Source organism: Sceloporus occidentalis, unplaced genomic scaffold (genome assembly GCF_023333645.1).
Source record: "Sceloporus occidentalis isolate IW3139 unplaced genomic scaffold, rSceOcc1.0.p SCAF_9, whole genome shotgun sequence".
NCBI lineage: Eukaryota > Metazoa > Chordata > Lepidosauria > Squamata > Phrynosomatidae > Sceloporus > Sceloporus occidentalis.
This window is the reverse complement of record NW_028316989.1, coordinates 893,658-911,884: the sequence shown is the minus strand read 5'-3', so window position 1 is coordinate 911,884 and position 18,227 is coordinate 893,658. Positions and strand designations below refer to the sequence as shown.

The window sequence follows — 18,227 nt, the reverse complement described above, 5'->3', positions numbered from 1 at the left end:
AAAAGCTGAAAAATATGATAACAGTCCAGGGGGTTCCTGCCACTGATTAAAAGATGACTTGCTGAGGGTCCCTGGGGGGAAGGCATTTGGCCCTCTTGGGCCAAAAAAGGTGATTTGGGAGAAGGCCCAAAGACCCCAAAAGCAACCTTCGGAGGTGGGTCATATGCGGTCCCAGGGCCACCACACCTGTCCCACCCCTGCATTAAGAGCATAAAGAGCAAACGCACTTTTAAAATGCTTCTGCGTCTTCATGTTTTCTGTCCCTGTCTTCCTTCTCCTCCTTTCTCTACTGCATCCAGTGAAGGAGGAACAGATTGGCTGAGACTTCGTGATGAATTTTTAATCACTGTCTGGTGAGCTGCCTGAGGAGGGGAAAACCCACTTTGTTCCAGGCCTTCCACCGAGACAGAAGCAAATCTTGCGTGATGGGAACTCATAAACGCAGAAATGTCTTTCTGGGTTTTGGGTTTTTAAGGAGATCAGCATCACGCTCTACCTTTATTGGCGGCTGAGAGACCCACCAGCATCCTTTCTTCCCCATCCAACCCTGACGCCGCCTCTTGACCTTCTCCTCTTAGGCTTTCTGTCAGAAAATCTTGATCTGGGTTTGTTGTTCTTGTTAAGTGCCCCCAAGTCAACCTCAGCTCATGGTGACCCTATGGATGAGCCATCTCTAAGCCCCCTTCTCCTCCACTCCTCCGCTGAGGTCATGCATGCCCATCTTGCATGCAGTCTTCCTCTCTTCTTACTTCCCTCCACCTTTCCTGTCATTATTGTCTTTTCCAATATGGAGGTCTGAGGACCTGACCAAAGAAAAGCTAAAACATAAATGCGTGTTTCTCAGTCAGACTCAAAGTGGAGGACATTTGGGGATTCCTCCTGGATAGACAAATGGAGGGCCTGACCAAGTATAAGCTAAAAACGTTCACAGAAATGAATCCTTGGAAAAGACAATACTGTAATGATAGGAAAGATGGAAGGAAGTAGAAAGGAAGATTGCATGCTAGATGGGTACGAGTTTATACTCTGAGAGATTATATTCTGAGAGCAGAACCAGGGACACAGATGGAGAATCCAGAGAGATGTAATAACACTGCTCAGATTCCTTCCTTCCTTCCTTCCTTCCTTCCTTCCTTCCTTCCCTCCCTCCCCTTCCCTTTCCTTTTCCCTTCCTTCTTTTGTTTGACTTTTATCCCACCTCTCTCAACACAGGATCCAAGACAGCTTACAACAAATTAAAACAAAGTAGAAAGCCAGCATGGCATGATGGTTTGGGAGTTCAACTATGACTCTATGAAATCCACTTTGTGACTTTGAGCAAGTCTCACTCTCTCAGCCTCAGGGAAAGGCAATGGCAAACCTCCTCTGAACAAACCCTGTGAAAGGGTCGCCTTAGAATTGCCATAAATCAGGAACGACTTGAAGTTACACAACACACATACGCACCGGCCTCAAAACCCTGAAGGCACCAGATCCCATGATCTTGAAGCTAAGCACAGTCGGCCCTGGTTAGTCCTTGGATGGGAGACCACTAAGGAATAGCAGCTGCTCTAAGTTCTGTTTCAGAGGAAGGAACTGGGGGGAAAAACACTTCTGGGGATTTCTCACCTAAGAAAACTCCATAAAACTCATGGGATCGCCTTAAGTGGCAAGTGACTTGAAGGCATACACAACTGTGGGATTTCCTAAGCTTGCAAATATTCCTCTCACCCCCAAACGTTGCTGCTCTGTACTCCTTGACTGTTCCATGTATATATCGCAGCAGCAACAACAACAACAACAACAACAGTGCTGCAAATGAGGCATTCTGGTTAGCATTCATGTATTCCCTCTCGGGCATTAATTTTCTAAGCAGTGCAAATGAAGAGAGCTTAAATGGCAGGTGCAAAATATAAATCCCTTGGCAGATACAAAAGCTGGTCTGCTCGATTCCTTAATATATATATATATATATGTGTGTGTGTGTGTGTGTGTTTAAAAAAATAGTTATCAGTACGAAAAAAGCTCTGGTTGAAAACAATTTCTCTGGATCCAAAGGTCCAAAAAGGTGTAGGAGAGTGACTTGTGTGAAAGGGGGAAAGGGCAGATGAAATAGATGGAGAGAAGACAGCTGCGGCAACCCTCTTTTATTCCATGCAAATGGAAGGAGAGGCCCCAGGGCCCCTTGGCTGAATGCCAGCCCAAACCAAACCTGTCAGATGGGGCATCTTTCTAAATCAGGTCAAACCAGACTCGCCCTCCGCTGCCATGCCACCATCTCCCTCATGTCCTATTGTATCCCATTGCAATAGGATTATACAGGCATTATACAGTTTGGGGCTTCCCTTAAATGCATCTCAATAAAAAGAGCATTATTATTATTATTTACAGGTAGACAGCATTCAGCAGCATGAGGGTGACTGATGCGCCTTTTCTTCGCTGTGACACTCTTGAAAAGTGTGTGTGTGTGTGTGTGTGTGTGTGTGTATCCCATCTCCCCCTTTTATCCTGGGGGGTGATCTCCAATTGCAATCCGTTCTGCCTCCCCAGGGGAATCCACTTGCCTTGTTATGCAAAATTTAATACATGGCAGGATAAAGGCTTTCTGGGGGAGAGAAGAGAAGAGGAGTGAAATCTGTCTGCCCAGAGCTGGAAATGCATTTTAAAGGGTTGTCCCAGGTTGTTTACTTGATTCATGCGCTCCTCTTTAAAAGCAATATGGCTTAGCTCTGGGGTGGGCAAGATGTGACCCTTGGGCCATATGCCCCCACCTTCAAGGCGCTCTTCTGGCCCTCAGCACCTTTTAATAATCAGAAGGACTCTTTTCTGGTCCCCAAAAGGTAGTCTCCAGATGCCACAATGTACTTTCAAAGAGGTTCAAGGCTTCGATCCTTAGGGAGAGGTTGTAAGAAATAACAACAGTTCCCTATACTCTTTAACATTAAAAAACCTACTAATTTCTGACAACCAGAAGTGGCCTTCCAGACATTATTTGTGCTTTATTCTTCAATAGGCTCGATTTCAGAGGAAGGAACTGGCAAAACCACCTCTGAGGATTCCTTGCTTAAGAAAACACTATGGAAATTCATGGGGTCACCGTAAGTCAAAAGGCAAATTGAAGGCAGAGACACACAAGGCACCAGATCATCTGGAAGCTAAATAGGGTCAGCCCTGGTTAGTACTTGGATGAAAGACCGCCAATGAATACCAGAGGAAGGAACTGGCAAAACCACCTCTGAGGATTCCTTGCTAGGAAAATTCATGGGGCATAAGTCAAGAGGCAGCATGAAGGCACAGACACCCACAAGATCTGGCTTCGGACCCTTTTCCCCAAATGTCGCACGATGGGACTTCCAAAGCATGAGAAATGGTGCTTTTTTTGGACTGTCACTCCCAGGATCATGAACTTATAAATGCATATGAGACCATCAGGATTCTGGCCTTTTTCTATCTGTCCATACAACTCAGACTGCCTCTCTTGTGACAGGGAATAATTGATGCCAATGCAGCCGCCTCTACAAAGTGCATGGATTTAAATGGGGGCAAACGCCCCTTTGCCTGCCCTTTACCAAACAAATGAACAAGTGAAAAGCATTTGGAGAGAGATCTGTGGAAGGAACAGCAAGGATGGCGCTCATGGGTTCAAGAATGCCATTGGGGGATTTTGCCGTTTCTCTCAATCCCAGTCTGGATTGATCACGTTTTCTGGAGCGTAACATCCTGCAAGATCAAGATAACCAAAACCGCTTAATGGGATTTTCGCTCTCTCTCATCTTCAAAAGATGGCAGCAAGGCTGAGCAAGGGCTTCAGAGAGAGCCTCCAGAGGTTTCAACCCCATGAATAATGACACTGTCCAGACCCCTTCTGCCTGAAGACTATTGTGCACATGCAGCCATCTGCCGGGTATACAAAAACACATGTAAGTCCTCCATAATGGTAATACAAAGGGGACGGGAAATGACTACCATTGTCTCTTCCACTGTCCATATATATTAGGGCAGGGGGTGCCAAAATATATGGATCCATGTGCAGTGGATGTGCATGTGAATCTATGTATCCATGTGCAATGGCGGCACATGTCTAACTCCACTTTTGCAACCCTGAATTGAGTGCGGATGATCTGCATCAGACAAAAGTGCCCAGCCATGCATAAGCCATCAAGATGACGGTGGCCTTTCGGTTTCCTCCCTGGGCTGAAATTGGTGCACATTAATGCATTAACCCTCATGTGTGCATTCATTGGCACAGTCCACCTCATTTCCCCCATTGACTCAAGTGTTTTTTTAAAAAACTTCTGCGTATTGCAGACATCCACATTTTAAAATCTGCACACCAATATCACTGCAAGTGAAAGCGTACGGTGTGCAATTTCTAACAGCACAAATGTTTTGATTGAGATGCTGAGCCCAACAATATTTCCCCCATCCCTACAAAACGGACAATATGGAAGCAAGGCTGCGCTGAGGTCTTCTGCTTAGTCAAGCATAGAGAGAGAGAGGAGGAAGAGAGAAAGCAACTGAATAATACATCTCCGATGCAGTTTTGGAAAGGGCTGTGGAGCATGATGCTCCTTTTTAAAGTTGTGCATAAGGATGGCGTGGCTCAGAGGGAGGCATGGGGCTATAAATAAGTGATAAACTCCTAATTTCAAGAAATGGGGAGGGAACAGGCCATGATCAAACCAGAGAAGCTATGGAAAAAGCCTCAAGAGTGTCACCAGACAAAGCAGGTCAGGCCCCAAAACTGCTTGGTAAGGTCTGGATGCGGCGGCTGGAAATAAGCGGCGGATGCAGCTGATCCACCATCTACATGTTGGTCTCCAAGGCCTTTCGTCTTTGAAAATGTGCCAGCTGTTTTAAATGTCATTTTAAAAATAAAACTGTTTTTAAATAAACCTTTTCATTAGTTTTTAAAAGCGTTTATCAACATATTGTTTTAAACATTTTTATCCACTGTGCATCACTTTGAGGGGTCTTGGGGGGCTTAGAGGTAACTCATAAATGTCTTTAAATGCACACACACAAATACACACACACACACACACAGAGACAGGATTACATCCAATTACATCTTGGTTGGGAACCAAGAAGCCCTCTGGAAGCTGTTGTATTGCAGCTCCCAGCAGCCCTAGTCAGCATAGCTAATGGTAAAGGATGCTGGGAGCTGCAGTCTGACAATACCTGCAGGTCTGCAGAGGTCCCACCCCAAAGGCACACCTTCATACCTGAAAGAGCACAGGTGTGCAGTGAACACCCACCTGAATTCATCTACATGAATTTACCAGTTTCTGTATGAACGGGCATCACTTTGTAACACCAAGAGCAGCGGGAACCCAAAGTTTCTTTTTGGAGGCTATGCCTCTCCAGAACATGCCAGTCGGAAAATGGAAAGTCCCAAAAAAGTAATTTTGTCCAAGCTCTTGTCAAGAAGCGCAGACTCTGAGCCAGCTTTGTAGCTGAGTTTGGTGTTCTTCCCTCCCCAAAATCAAAACAGGAGTGACAACACATACATTTCTTCCTGACGGCTTCTCTCTCAAGACAGGCAGTGTTCCTGCCTTTGGATATTATTGGGGTGAAGTTGATGGTCAGAGCCATCAATCTATATGGCATTGTGCAGAAAACAGAAGCAAGCAACAAGAAGCGACAGTTCCCTGCCCTGAGTGCTAACACTCTCAAATTCAGCAAAGTACTGTAGATGATAAAAGGAGGGACAAAGAGGGCTGGCAGAGAAGCAAGGCGCAAATGCAAGCAAGCTCAGCAACAATACAATGGTTGCTAATGGTGGCTGGTGCCTCCAATGGCATAGTGGTTTGAGCGTTGGACTACAGCTCTGGAGACCAGGGTTCGATTCCCAGTTTGGCCATGAAACCCACTGGAAGACCTTGGGCAAGTCACCTCAAGGGAAGGCAATGGCAAATCTCCTTGGAACAAATCTTGCCAAGAAAACCCCATGACAGATTTGCCTTAGGGTTGCCATAAGTCAGAAACTACTTGAAGGCACACAACACACACACCTTGAAAGGATACCTTCAATACAGTAGGTGTGCTGCCTGGCCGGGGGATTCTGGGAATGACATCCTACATCAGGGTCATGGAGCATCAATGTCCACTTGTGGAATTACTGAATGGTTGTGCTCCTCAGCCCTTGTACTGAAGGGTAAAGTCAATGCACGCCTGAGTGTACAACCACATGCACAACTGAATATGCATGTCTGTCTGTGTGCATGCACTGTGGCACCACCACATGTGCAACTCTGCTTCCACAAACGTGAACCGAATGCAGACCTTCCGCATCAAACAAAAATGTCTGACTGACTGCCTCCATGGGGGAACCTATGCATAAGATGTCAACAGGCTTTTACCAGTTCCAAAGAAAAGGGAACTGAATTCCTGGCTTTGGCCAAGAGATGACTCACACAAAATGAGAGAGAGAGAGAGAGAGAGAGAGAGAGAGAGAGAGAGCAGATGCGCCTCTATTTATTGTGGAAAAGAGGGAAGAAGTGTGAAAACGCTCCTTTTCTGCACAATGGGGGGGAAGAGCGGATAGATAGGAAAACCCTGCTTCTCTGTAGAGCTTTTCAAAGCTCCAAAAGGTTGCATTTCCATGAAGCAACCTAGAAGGTACTCACTTACCAAGAGAAGATTCCTTGGGCACCTCCCTTTTGTTTCCGTCTTAATGCCAACAGAAAGCGACAGAAAGGAGAAGCCACCATGAAACAGCAGGAAAACCTTTCTGTGATTTGCTCACAGACGTCGACTCTGTCCTCAACCAATTGCCAGGCATTGATTGCCTCCTTTAGACAGAGTCCTTTGCCGCGGCATCAGGACAGATTTATTCCATGTGTCTCCTGGATGGAAAGATGTGCTGAGGAATGGCTCTGATCCCCCGTGAGAAAGGCGAGGCACTGAAATGCCAAGGCTTCAATTCAAAACACGAGAACATTAAGGGAGAAGGTTAAACTCCATCACTGTGGCATTTCCACCGATGCCATCTCAGCTGAGTCATGCCAGGCTTTATACTCGGCTGGACAAGTCATTCCAGGTGGAACGCAAAGCAGGGGGAAAAGAGAACTAATTATGTTTTTATCTATCAAAACATGACACTTATTGATCCCTTCACCTTTCTGTAAAGTAGCTCAGCATGGCTTTCATGGTGCTGCCCCCCAGACACTCATGTTGTCCTCCCAAGAGCCCTGTGAGGTAGGAGCAGCTGAAAGAAAATGGCTGGCCAGGATCACCCAGCAAGTATCATGGCTGAAACTGGAACTCAAGACTTCCCTGTCCCCATCTGACACACTTGTCCCTTGATTATAAGTATTGGCATTTGGAGTGTGCAAGTCTAAGGGTGCATCTACACACTGTAGGAATAATGCAGTTTGATCCCACTTTAAATGGTGTAGCTCCATCCTATGGAATCCTGGGGTTTGTAGTTTTACAAGGCCTTCTGCCTTTTTCTGCCAAAGACTTCTGGTGCCTGACGAAGCTACAAATCCCGGGATTCTGTGGGATGGAGCCACTCAGCCATTGGAAACCCACAGGGTGACTTTGGGCAAGTCACGCTCTCTCAGCCTCAGGAGAAAGCAAAGGCAAATGCTCTCTGGACAATTTTGCCAAGAAAACCCCATGATAGGGTCACCGTAAGCTGGAAATGACTTGAAGGCACACAACGCACCACCACCACCGCCAACAACAGGATTCCTGCCAGATAATAGTGATGGCATTACGAAAACAATTTAAGAGATGGTCTTGCTAAATGAAACCATTTAACAAAAATGGGAGTGGGGCTGGTAGTGTGGAAAGGGAGAAGGCATGCCAGAAGGCATGACATGAAGCCAGACGTAAGGCCAGGCGAAGCGGCAAATAAAGGCTCCCAAAGCTGGACTCTGGCTTAGAGCTGGGAACATGTGGTTGTGCAAGCCTCACCGAAGTCAATGTGATTCCTGTGTGTGTGTCATTTTAGGAAAGGCACCATTCAGGGCATCCATCTCCACCTGAGACATCTCGGCCCCACCTTGTCTCCAGCCCTTGGATGCAACAACAGCTTCCTAGGGAGACGGTGGGGCGGGTTGGGCAATTTGTCTCTGAAATATCAGTTACATAAAAGCGAAAGACAAATCGATAGATGTGTGTTCTGATCTAATAAAATAGAGATTAGCAAGGGTTGGGGGGCTGTGCTCCATAGGGCAAAGTGGTGATGAATATGAGCTTCATGGGGAAGATCTTACGTGAACATCTGCACTGTTCATCTTTCACATAAAAATATCACCCCATTTTGCAAGACTCAGTTTGCATAATGTCCCCCCCTCTCAAACACCGTCCTGGTTTTGGGTTCTAACGTTGCATTAAGTGGTTGAAAGAGCCATATTAATCCACTTAGCTGTTAAGGTTGATTCATGCAGAGAGAATGAGGGCCTCCCATCTCTGAAGATTAAGAGGGAATGGGAGGCTGGTCTCCACAAGGAATATTATTTTGATGCCAGAAAAGAGAAGACGTGAACAAGCAGATTTGCCATGCCAGAGAACAAGACACTAGGTTTTGAGAATGTCAGAGGCCACAGCGAGTGACGGAGGAGCCTTGTTTGGGAGACATATCTTGATACCTTGGCTTTCTCTGCCTTGATGAGTCACCTTTCTGAAATCATTCCTGCTCTTGCAAAGTCAAGGCAGCTATTTGGCGCATCCATTTCCTTTTCAAACACACTACTTAGCCACCCAATTGATAGGGGGTCAAAGTATTGGTGATGTATGTACCTTTGAGATTATGTATGTTGTGTACAAGAAGATATGAAGATGTGGCTAGATAGGGTCAAGATTCTGAATCGTCCAGCATTCTCTTCCCATGGTGGCCAATGGAGCACCTATGAAAAGCCCCAAAACATGGGTGACACAGCATCCTCCATCTCACATTCCCCACCAACTGATATAAAGTGGCATCTTTATGTGTTCATATACCATACAGCACATGGAAAGAACAACCACAAAGCTGCATATGCCTTTCAGGAATCACGAGTCTGCCTTCTTGACCAGAAATCTCGACATTTCAACTGGGAACACCTCAGACTCTCTGATTCGTCTGGAACTGAAGCACCTCCTCTTTCAAGTACTTTGGACGAAAGGGAAATTTTCTGGATCCACAGACTTAAGACCTTAACACCGCATGGTCTCAGCCCTGAGGATAATACTTAACACCATCAAACCACTGAAGGATTTTAACAACAGAGCGCACAAAGCGGCCACCTTGGAGGCATCTCTCTTTTGCTTGGTGCAAGCAAAGAATCATAATCATAAAAGCATAGAGTTAGAAGGCAGAAGCTAAAATGTTTTGTTGATACAGTGATGATGTTCCGTTTGTTAATCCCTGTAATAAATACATTTGTTGTTGTTTGCTTTCAAGTCATTCCCAACTTATGGCAACCCTAAGGGTTTTATTCTGTTGTAAAGCAGCATATACATCAATGTTGCTATATAAATAATAATAACCACCACCACAACCTATCATGGGGTTTTCTTGGCAAAATTTGTTCAGAGGAAGTTTGCTTTGGCTTTCCACTGAGGCTGAGAGAGTGTGACTTTCCCAAGGTCACCCAATGGGTTTCCATGGCTGAGCAAGGATTCGAACCCTGGTCTCCAGAGTCTTAGTGTAATGCTCAGACCACTATACCATGTTGGCTCTCTAATAAATACATACAGATACAGTTTTTGCTGTTTTGGAAACACAGAAAACACACCTGATACAAAAATTTGTTCCATTTTTGCCACCAAAGCTCTTTGTTAAAATAGATCAGTCAGTCCTCCAAAGTGCCACACCAGACTTTGCTGTTCAGCTCAACCTGGGATATTAATACATTGGCATGCCTCTAAGGGAAAGCTTTTGCAGCGGACCTCCTGAAGTGGAAAGCACGTCTGGGGGGGGGGGGGGGGGGATAATGGATGTTTTTGCCTGGAGTTAGGGAGCCATGCTGGGAAATGGGGGCCAAAGCACATCCGCTGTGAAATATTGAGAACGGCACTCGCATGCAGCTCTCCTGGGTTGGCTTGGGCTTTGGCTTGGGGGGAATTCCTGTAGAGAGGTTTAGTGCCCATGACAGCTACTAGTTTATCTGAAACCAAGAACAATGGAGCACCCTTCCTGGGCTGCAAAACAGATTTTCCATGTAGTTGCATTACTGTTCATGGGGCTTTTAAAATCTGGTCTCAGGGCATGGATGCACCGCAGCCTTAATGCACAATATCTGCTGTGGTCAGACCACTGAGCAATGATGACAGTTCTTTGCTAGAAAAGCAGCTTCTCCCAGGGCTCTTGCTTTGTCTCTGAGGAATCCCATGCCAATGGGGCAGTGAAGCTACTCTGGGTTTTAACTGAAGGAGCTTCCAAAAAACAAAACAAAAAACAACCCTTAAATAGGGTTCAGCACTTCTGACAGCTCCTTTAAAGTTCAAACTAGAACGCAGAGGAGACGCCAATAAAGGAAAAGCCACTGAAAAGCAATGCAAAACAACCCCTAACATAACAAGTTACTGTATCAAAATCACCCCCCCCTTTCCCATTGATATGGCAGCCACCGTTACTCTTCTCATTCAAATTCTCTTTTTGAAAGAAATCCTTGACAGCCCCATTTCTGATCTGATTTGTTTCAAAGAAATCAATTTTAGTCAGAGTTTTTTAAAGCATCTTTGTGCGGTTTGAGACATAAAATCAAATGGATAACAGAGTCAAGAGGTAGATCTTACAGCAGACACCCCACGAAGATGCTTTCCTGCCTCACAGAGACATAGAATAATAGATTCTTAGAGTTGGAAAGGCGGAGTAATCCAACTCCGTTTTGCCATGCCAGAATACAAAGCTAAAGCACTCCTGAAAGATGACTATCCAACCTCCATTGAAGATCTCCAAAGAAGGAGACTCCATCTCTCTCAGAGGCAGTCTTTTCTATTCTTCAACAGATCTTTACAAGCAAGAAGATCTTCCTCATATTTGGGGGGAATCTCTTTTTGTGTCACTTGAACCCACTGATTTGTGGCCTAGTCGCTGGAGCGGCAGAAAGCAAGCCGAGTCCATCTTCTAAATGACTTTCCCTTCAGAAGTCTAAGGATGGCTCCCATGCGCCTGCCCAGACTTCTCCAAGCTAAAGAGACTCAGCTCCTTGAGTCATTCCTCTTAATGTTCCTCCTCCGTAAATCCAAAGGAACCTCAGAGCCAAGACCATGCGAGGTGACATTGTCTCCTGGATTGGGCTTCTGCAGAACATCAGCAAGAACTGGGCCCTTCTTATTCCCCTGTTTCTATTTTCTCTGGGCCCAAAGGACAGGATGGGAGTGGATGAAAAGACAGACCTGAACCTTCTTGCTTCAAAGCACCTTCTGCAAAATGGTGCAAAGAGACAGAATCAGGCTGCGCAGGGAAGCTAATAAGAAGCTGGTTTTTTACAACCACCACTGAGTTCTCCATGTTTTGGGAGCAAATGTAAACCTTTCCCCCCTTATTTTGCTGTCAATGGGAGACCTGACTTATGTAGCTTACCTTTAGCAAACAAACCTCTTCCAAATGCCAATGTTTGCATGCTACATAAATGCCTGGGAACAGGTATTTATTTATAGCCTCAGCACCTTGAATAACCCCTTGGAAGTCCAGGCTACAACCCAAAGTGAATGTGGGAGCCTCCAGCTGCCGCTGCAGTCACAGACCCGATAGAAAAGGCAACCACACCTTAAAAAGCAGCGCCAAGAACAGAGAGAAGAGAGAGGACTCTTCTGGAAACGTGCTTGTTGCATCCTCTCGCATCCGGTCAAATTTAAAAGGGAACATAACCATGGAAACAGAGATGTTGCTTTTCTAAGCTACGTAGGGGGATCAGAACACAAAACCCACAAGAGCCAGGAGATGTTTTTGCAGCTTAGGGAGAGCTCCTCCTCCTCAAGTTTAAGAAGATGATTTATTCAGGGAGAACTGACAAGGCGATAGAGATAAAAGGAAGAAATTGTCTAACCAGCCACCTATGAATACAAGATGAGAAATGGAACTGACTGGGGCTGGGGAAGGAAGGAAGGAAGGAAGGAAGGAAGGAAGGAAGGAATATTCCCAACCGTTTCAAGAGCATTGCTAGGTTACCTAGAGAAGAGCTAGACGCTAAGAGTTAGTGGCTTCCATTCTGCCTCCATTCTAGGTTTGATTCTGAATTTTCCAAGATGCTCAGTCCTATCTCAAAAGCAGGTGGCTCATTTACACTTCGTACTGAAACCCAGAATGGATGCACCAGCTCCAAAGACAGGCTAGCCCTTTCTCAGATTCTGCTGGTCACAACATGACTAGCAACGGGGCCCTTCCATACTAGAGAGATATAGCACTACAATTCCAGTTTAATGCCCTTGCCCGCATTGCATGGAGTCTTGGGATTTGGAGTCTGGAGAGGTGCAACTAGAGCCCTCTGGCTGGGAATACTCAATATTCCTCCCTAATCTGCTTCTCCATAGGATGGAGCCATGGGTGCTAAAGTGGAATCGTAGTGCTATAACTGTGTCATGTGAAAGGGCACCAGGACTCATCCTTCCTCTAGATTTTCTTCTGCCACAAACTTGTGGCCTCGGTGCTAGAAAGTATGTTTTCTCCTCTGTTGTTCTTCATTTGATTTATATCCCTCCCTTCCTCAGAAATACTCCGGGCAGTAAATCAGAAAACCACCCGGTCAAAGCCCCAAATGTCTGCAATCAGAAATGTAAAATCACAGGCAATTCAACTCTAAAGCCACAGGTGCCTTAAATCATAAGCTGCAAATCTCTGCTAAAATGCAAGAGTCAAGATGCAAGGGTGTCCTTTGCTCTGGAGGAAGCAACCCAGGAGAGGGCCTTCTTGGTGGCTGCTCCAGGTGTTGGGGGCCCTTCCTAAGGAGGCTGGGCTGGCTTCCCTTTTGCTCTCTTTCCTCCGGCGACTGAAAGCTTCTCTATTTCCACAGCTTTTTTGGAACCGACTGCAAGTGTTTTTGATAGCATGCTCTTTCCCTGGATTCAGTCTTTTTAATGGATGTGTATCAAAGGTTGTAATTGTACAGAAAGTTTAATTAAATTGAACAATAACCTTCTGCACTTTTTCGGCTTATGTCTTTGTATGCGCTTTAATCTGCATTTGCTTTAATTCGTGCAAGCTGCCTTGAGTCCTAGCAGGCCCCAATGCTCCTTTTCCACAAAAGTCTGAGAATCACAGTGTTGGAAAGGATCCCAAGAGTCACCTGTTTGACCCATCTCATACCCCCCAACATTTCACATACAAAGCCTGGGATATATGTGGGCAAGTAGCGCCAGAGTGAGGTCAAGATGGCAAAAGTTATTACTGTGGAAGACCAGAGAAACTAGGAGAGTCTGCAGCAGTTTGTTTTTGCCTGAGATTGCTGGGAAGGATGCCTCCTCCTCTTTCCCTTCTCCTCCTGTTTGGGTTAATTGAGTGCAAAGCGCTTTTCCCATTTGGAACTCAGTTTGCAGCAACTGAAATAAGATGAGGATAAAGAGGGAAAGTGAGGAGAGAATCTACAACAAAAACATGCCTGAAAGACAGCCATCCAACCTCCGCTGGAGGTTAAGGACCTGTTTTTAGCCTCCATGGAAGGAGAGAGTTTAGAATCATACATTTACAGCACTATAGAAATAATAATAATAATAATAATAATAATAATAGAGCCATAGAGTTGGAAGGGACCCCAAAGGTCTTCCAGTCCAAACCCAGGTTGCCATGCAGGAAGACACAATCAAAGCAGCTCTTACCATCTAGAGGTTTTTCCTAATATTTAGGTGGAATCCTTTTTCCTGTCATTTGCACTTTACTACCTTCTGAGGCAGTCCACTGTAAAGAGTGAGTTTACTCAAAAGCAAATGAGCACAGAATCGTCGCCAGATGGCCATTGGTTGGGAGTCCTTTGGTTTTGTATTCTTGCAAGGCAGAATGGGTTGAGACTAGGTGGCCCTTGGGGGTCTCTTCTAGCCCTATGATCCTGTGATTCCTTTGCGTTCTCTTGCTTCTTTGGTCATCCCTGAAAAGGTTACAGTGACTGCATTCTTTAACAGCACATGCCTCTAACAGTAAGTTCCACTGAACCTGAGCCAATGTGGAGCAGTGGCTTGAAAGTTGTACTACAATTCTGGAGACCAGGGTTCAATTCCCAGCTTGGCCATGAAACCCATTGGGAGACCTTAGGCAAGTCACAATCTCTCAGCCTCCATTGAACAACCCTTGCTAAGAAAACTCTAGGATAGGGTCTTCATAGGTTGGAAATGACATGAAGGCACACAACAACAATCCACTGGACTTGGTGGTATCATTCTCTCTTTCCTAAACATAAAATGCAAAACCAGAGCAATGACATACCAGCAACAAGCAGGAAAACAAGGGAACTGTTGGAACATATGCTCCTGGCCTATGGGAAAAAAGACAATATCTGATCCATTACATTGTGTTTCTAGCTTCTCAACAGCCCAACCTTGCCATCGGTTCTTGTTTATTTAAAAGGACGCAGGAGACCTCAGACCTTTAAGGAGTCCACATGTATTGCAGGACACAGTGTCCTACACTGAGTGCTACAGAACACAATGAATGTTCACCAGTGGAAACAAAAAAAGCAGACCTATTTATTAGCAGCATTAAAAGTATTTATTAATTGCTTCTCTGCCCAGCAGGGCTGCCAGGCAATCTGCCATTAAGGCACAGCATAACATCAAAACAGAAACAAACGTCTGGGTTCGATTCCCAGCTCGGCCAGGAAACCCGCTTGACTCCACCATTTGCACTCACTGTAGTTTCTAAACACCAGTCAAGGGCACTTCCCATGTATTATAGGGTGTATCTGCACTGTAGAAATAATGCAGTTTGACACCACTTTAAGTGCTATAGCTCCAGCCTACGGAATCCTGGGACTTGCAGTTTGACAAAGTCTTTAGCGTTCTCTACCAAAGAGTGCTGGCGAGTCACAAAAGTGACAAATCCTAGGATTCTGTAGGATGAAGCCATAGCAGTCAAAGTGGTGCCAAACTGTGTTATTTTGCAGTGTAGATGCACCCAGAGTAGTCTAATAAGGAGGTAGAGGGCCTGAGTGTGGCATCATGGCTTGACTGTTGGACTAATACTCTGGGAGACCAGGGTTCAAATCCCTGCTCAGCCACAGAAGCCCATTTGGTCTCCTTGGGTAAGTCAGACTCTCAGCCACAAAGGAAGGCCATGGTGAACCTTCCCAAGACAATCCTATTTTTGGAGCCAGTTTGGAGTAGTAGTTGCCGGGTTGGACTAGGACTTAGGCAATGGTAAACCTTCTCAGAATAAATCTTGCCTAGTAAACTCCATGATAGGTTTGCTGCAGGGGCTCCAGAAGTCAGAACCTACTTGAAGAAACAACAACAACAACAACAACAACAAGGCCAAACCCAGCTTTCCGGGGAAAGGGCACAGCTGGCACAACAGCCAAACCTAGGCAAAAGGGCCAAAGGGGGGGGGGGAGAATTTTCAGCCCCAAAACTCTCCAAAATTAACCGCCAAAAATGCCTCCAAATGGGAGTGCGGGTGGCCCAAATGCCAGATTTTTGTGTACATTGACATTAAGCAATGCACACCCATTTAAAAAGCAAATAGCCACCCTGGATGCTTTCAGAAGACTCAGTATTGCCTGTTTTTCTTTGCTTTCTTTACCAAAAGAAGGGTGATCCAGGCAAATCAGGGGAAGGGTGCCACGTAAAGAAGTATGCGATGTCAGGGACAAAACCAACAAGGCCCACCCTTGAACCCTTTTTGGATTCCAGAGAAATCCTGCATGGCCCCCATTCTTCTGATAAGAGTGGCTAGGATGCCCAGCAGCCAGGCCAGCTCAGCCCCTGCCTCCCAAAATAAAACTCAATACAGGAGTCAACAAACCAGGAAGGGACCAAATTGCCGTCATTCTCAGGTGGCCATGGACTGAGTTTCAGGGCAAGAAGGTGGAGAGATCCAGGTGAGGCTAGAGGAAGCTCATTTGGGGCTGTGGTCTAGATCCAGGAGGGGCAAGTGATGCCTCCCCTCCCCAAAATGCAACCTGGAATGGCAGCTGTTGCTTTTTGTGGGGGTTTTTGGGCTCTGTGGCCATGTTCTAGAAGAGTTTATTCCTGGCGTTTCACCAGCATTTGTGGCTGGCATCTTCAGAGAATGGCTGGCATCCTCCCTGCCATTTGAGCCCCAGGACAATTGGGGCAACCATAAACATTGCTAACCCAGCAGCAGCAGCAGAGTCAGGTGCTGCAACCAACCTCCAGGGAAGGGAAAATGGGCTTGTTTTGGAAGGGAAGCTCATGAGGGAGGATGGCATCTATGTGCAGCCATGCCGGGCGTGTTCAGGATTTGCTGAACAACAAGGACGGTGTGACTCATGACACCCCTTTGAAGGGGGTTTTAAAAAAGAGAGGTGAGCCAAAAATGCCAGACCTTGTGCACAGAGAGAAGGGAGGGAGTGGAGAGGAAGAGGACAAAAGAGAAAGGGATGGAGGCACAGAGCCAAGAGGAGGCCAGAAGCCCAGGTGGAGCCTTTGGGCAAGGAAGAGGCCAAAGGCAAGCGTCCTTTTCTCTCTGCACCCTGGAATATTGTTATTATTATTATTATTATTATTATATTTATTTATTTGTATCCTACTCTTTCTCCAGAAATGGGACTCGAGAGTGGCTCACAATATTAAAAAAAAACATTGAAATGTTGTACATTACAATGTAATTAAATCATTACAGTATTAAAATAGATTGCATATTAAAAGAATAAAATACAGTTTAGAAAGATAAAACACTATACAGAGTTGGGGGGGAGAGGATTTTATTTATTTATTTATTTATTTTTAAAGGGATTAATATCCCGTCTTTCTCCCAAAATGGGCTTCAAAGTGGTATGAAGGCTTTTGATTTTAATGTTTGGACATCACAAGGTTTCTTGCGTTCACATTCCTCTGCAAAAGGGAGCTGCAGGGCCACGAAAGCTTGTGCCAAAATAAACCATCTGGCCTTAGAGGTGTGACAAGGCTCCTTTTGCTCTTCTCCTTCCCTGTTTCCCAGGCAAACACTGCCTCTGAACACAACAAGGCTGTACATCTTCCATAGAGAGCACACACAGAGACAGACACACACCTGGCCTGCTCAGGTTTTTGCAGCCACTTCCCAATCACCCAGATAATAACAACAACAACAATAAGCAAGCAACTGAGTGTGTTGTTGCCATGGCTGCCTAGGAGACGAAAGGACACCCCCAGAGACCAAAGAGCCCCAGGTCTCCCAAAGGAGGAGCTCAGCAGCCTTGGCTGGGGGCAGAGGGATGCCAAGGCCAATGCCAAGGCCATGCAACGGCCCAGCCAGGGGCCAGGGGCAGGATTAGCCCCCACCCTTCCTTGCCAGGTTGCAAAAGACCTGCTCGCTCTCTCTCTCTGTGGCAGCTGGGTGGGGGCCTGGGTTTTCTTCAGCCCTTGCAAGACGCCAAAACCAGGGCAGGGCGTGCCAAGCCAGGGGTCCATCTTTTCCTGACACAGCAACCCACAGCATCCCCTCCATGCAACAGGGACTATCGTGCCCCCAAGAAGCCGCAAGGAAAGGAATGGTTCCAAAAAAGGGCAGGGAGGGAGGGAGGGAGGGAGGGATGGATGGGGCTTTGGTTTTGCTGCAGAAGGGGCTGGTAAGCATCTCCCCCGCCCAATTCTTCTTCTCTTGCCCAGGTGCAAATGAAAGGGTGCCCTTCTCCATGCCAGAGGCCCCCTTCCTTCCTAGAGAAGACCCTCGGAAGCCTTGCCTCCTTCCCCTCCTTGGGCCGGGGATGCAGGGGGCACCGAGGCCCTGGAAGGCCACCCTTACCTGCTCAGGGCATCGTCATCATCACCCTCCTCCTCTCCATCATCATCCTCCTCCGCCTCTTCCTCTGCCCAGCATCAGCCTGCCCAGCATCCGCGGCGCCATGCCCGCCTCGCCCCCCCCCCCCGGGACCCTCTTGGGCTCAAGCAGACCCCCCCCCCCCCAGAGCCTGGTTCTTAGGAGGAAGAGGAGAGGAAGGAAAGACACCGACGACGGAGAGGCTCCTGCTCCTGCTGCGTGTCTTGGAGAGGATGCGGGAAAGGATGCAGGCGAAGATGCAGAAGGAGGAGGAGGAGGAGGATGCTCCAGGCGGACGCTGCATCCAGGACTGCCAAACGAAGAGGGGAGGAGGGGAGAGCGGTGACAAAAGGGGCCACGCCCTCCGACGCCAAGGCGCCCCCTTTGGGCAGAGAAGGGCAAG

At 46.6% G+C, this 18,227-nt stretch overlaps 1 protein-coding gene across 2 annotated transcripts in view; it reads right to left on the bottom strand.

Moving 5' to 3' along the window:
• Positions 1-17,899, bottom strand: part of ADD2 (adducin 2) — a 45,897-nt gene extending 27,998 nt beyond the window's left edge. For both annotated transcript variants that reach the window (XM_089539043.1, XM_089539044.1), the window contains exon 1: positions 17,810-17,899. The gene's annotated coding sequence lies outside the window, so the exon portion shown is untranslated. The remainder of the gene's footprint in view (positions 1-17,809) is intronic.
• Between the last annotated feature and the right edge of the window lie 328 nt (positions 17,900-18,227).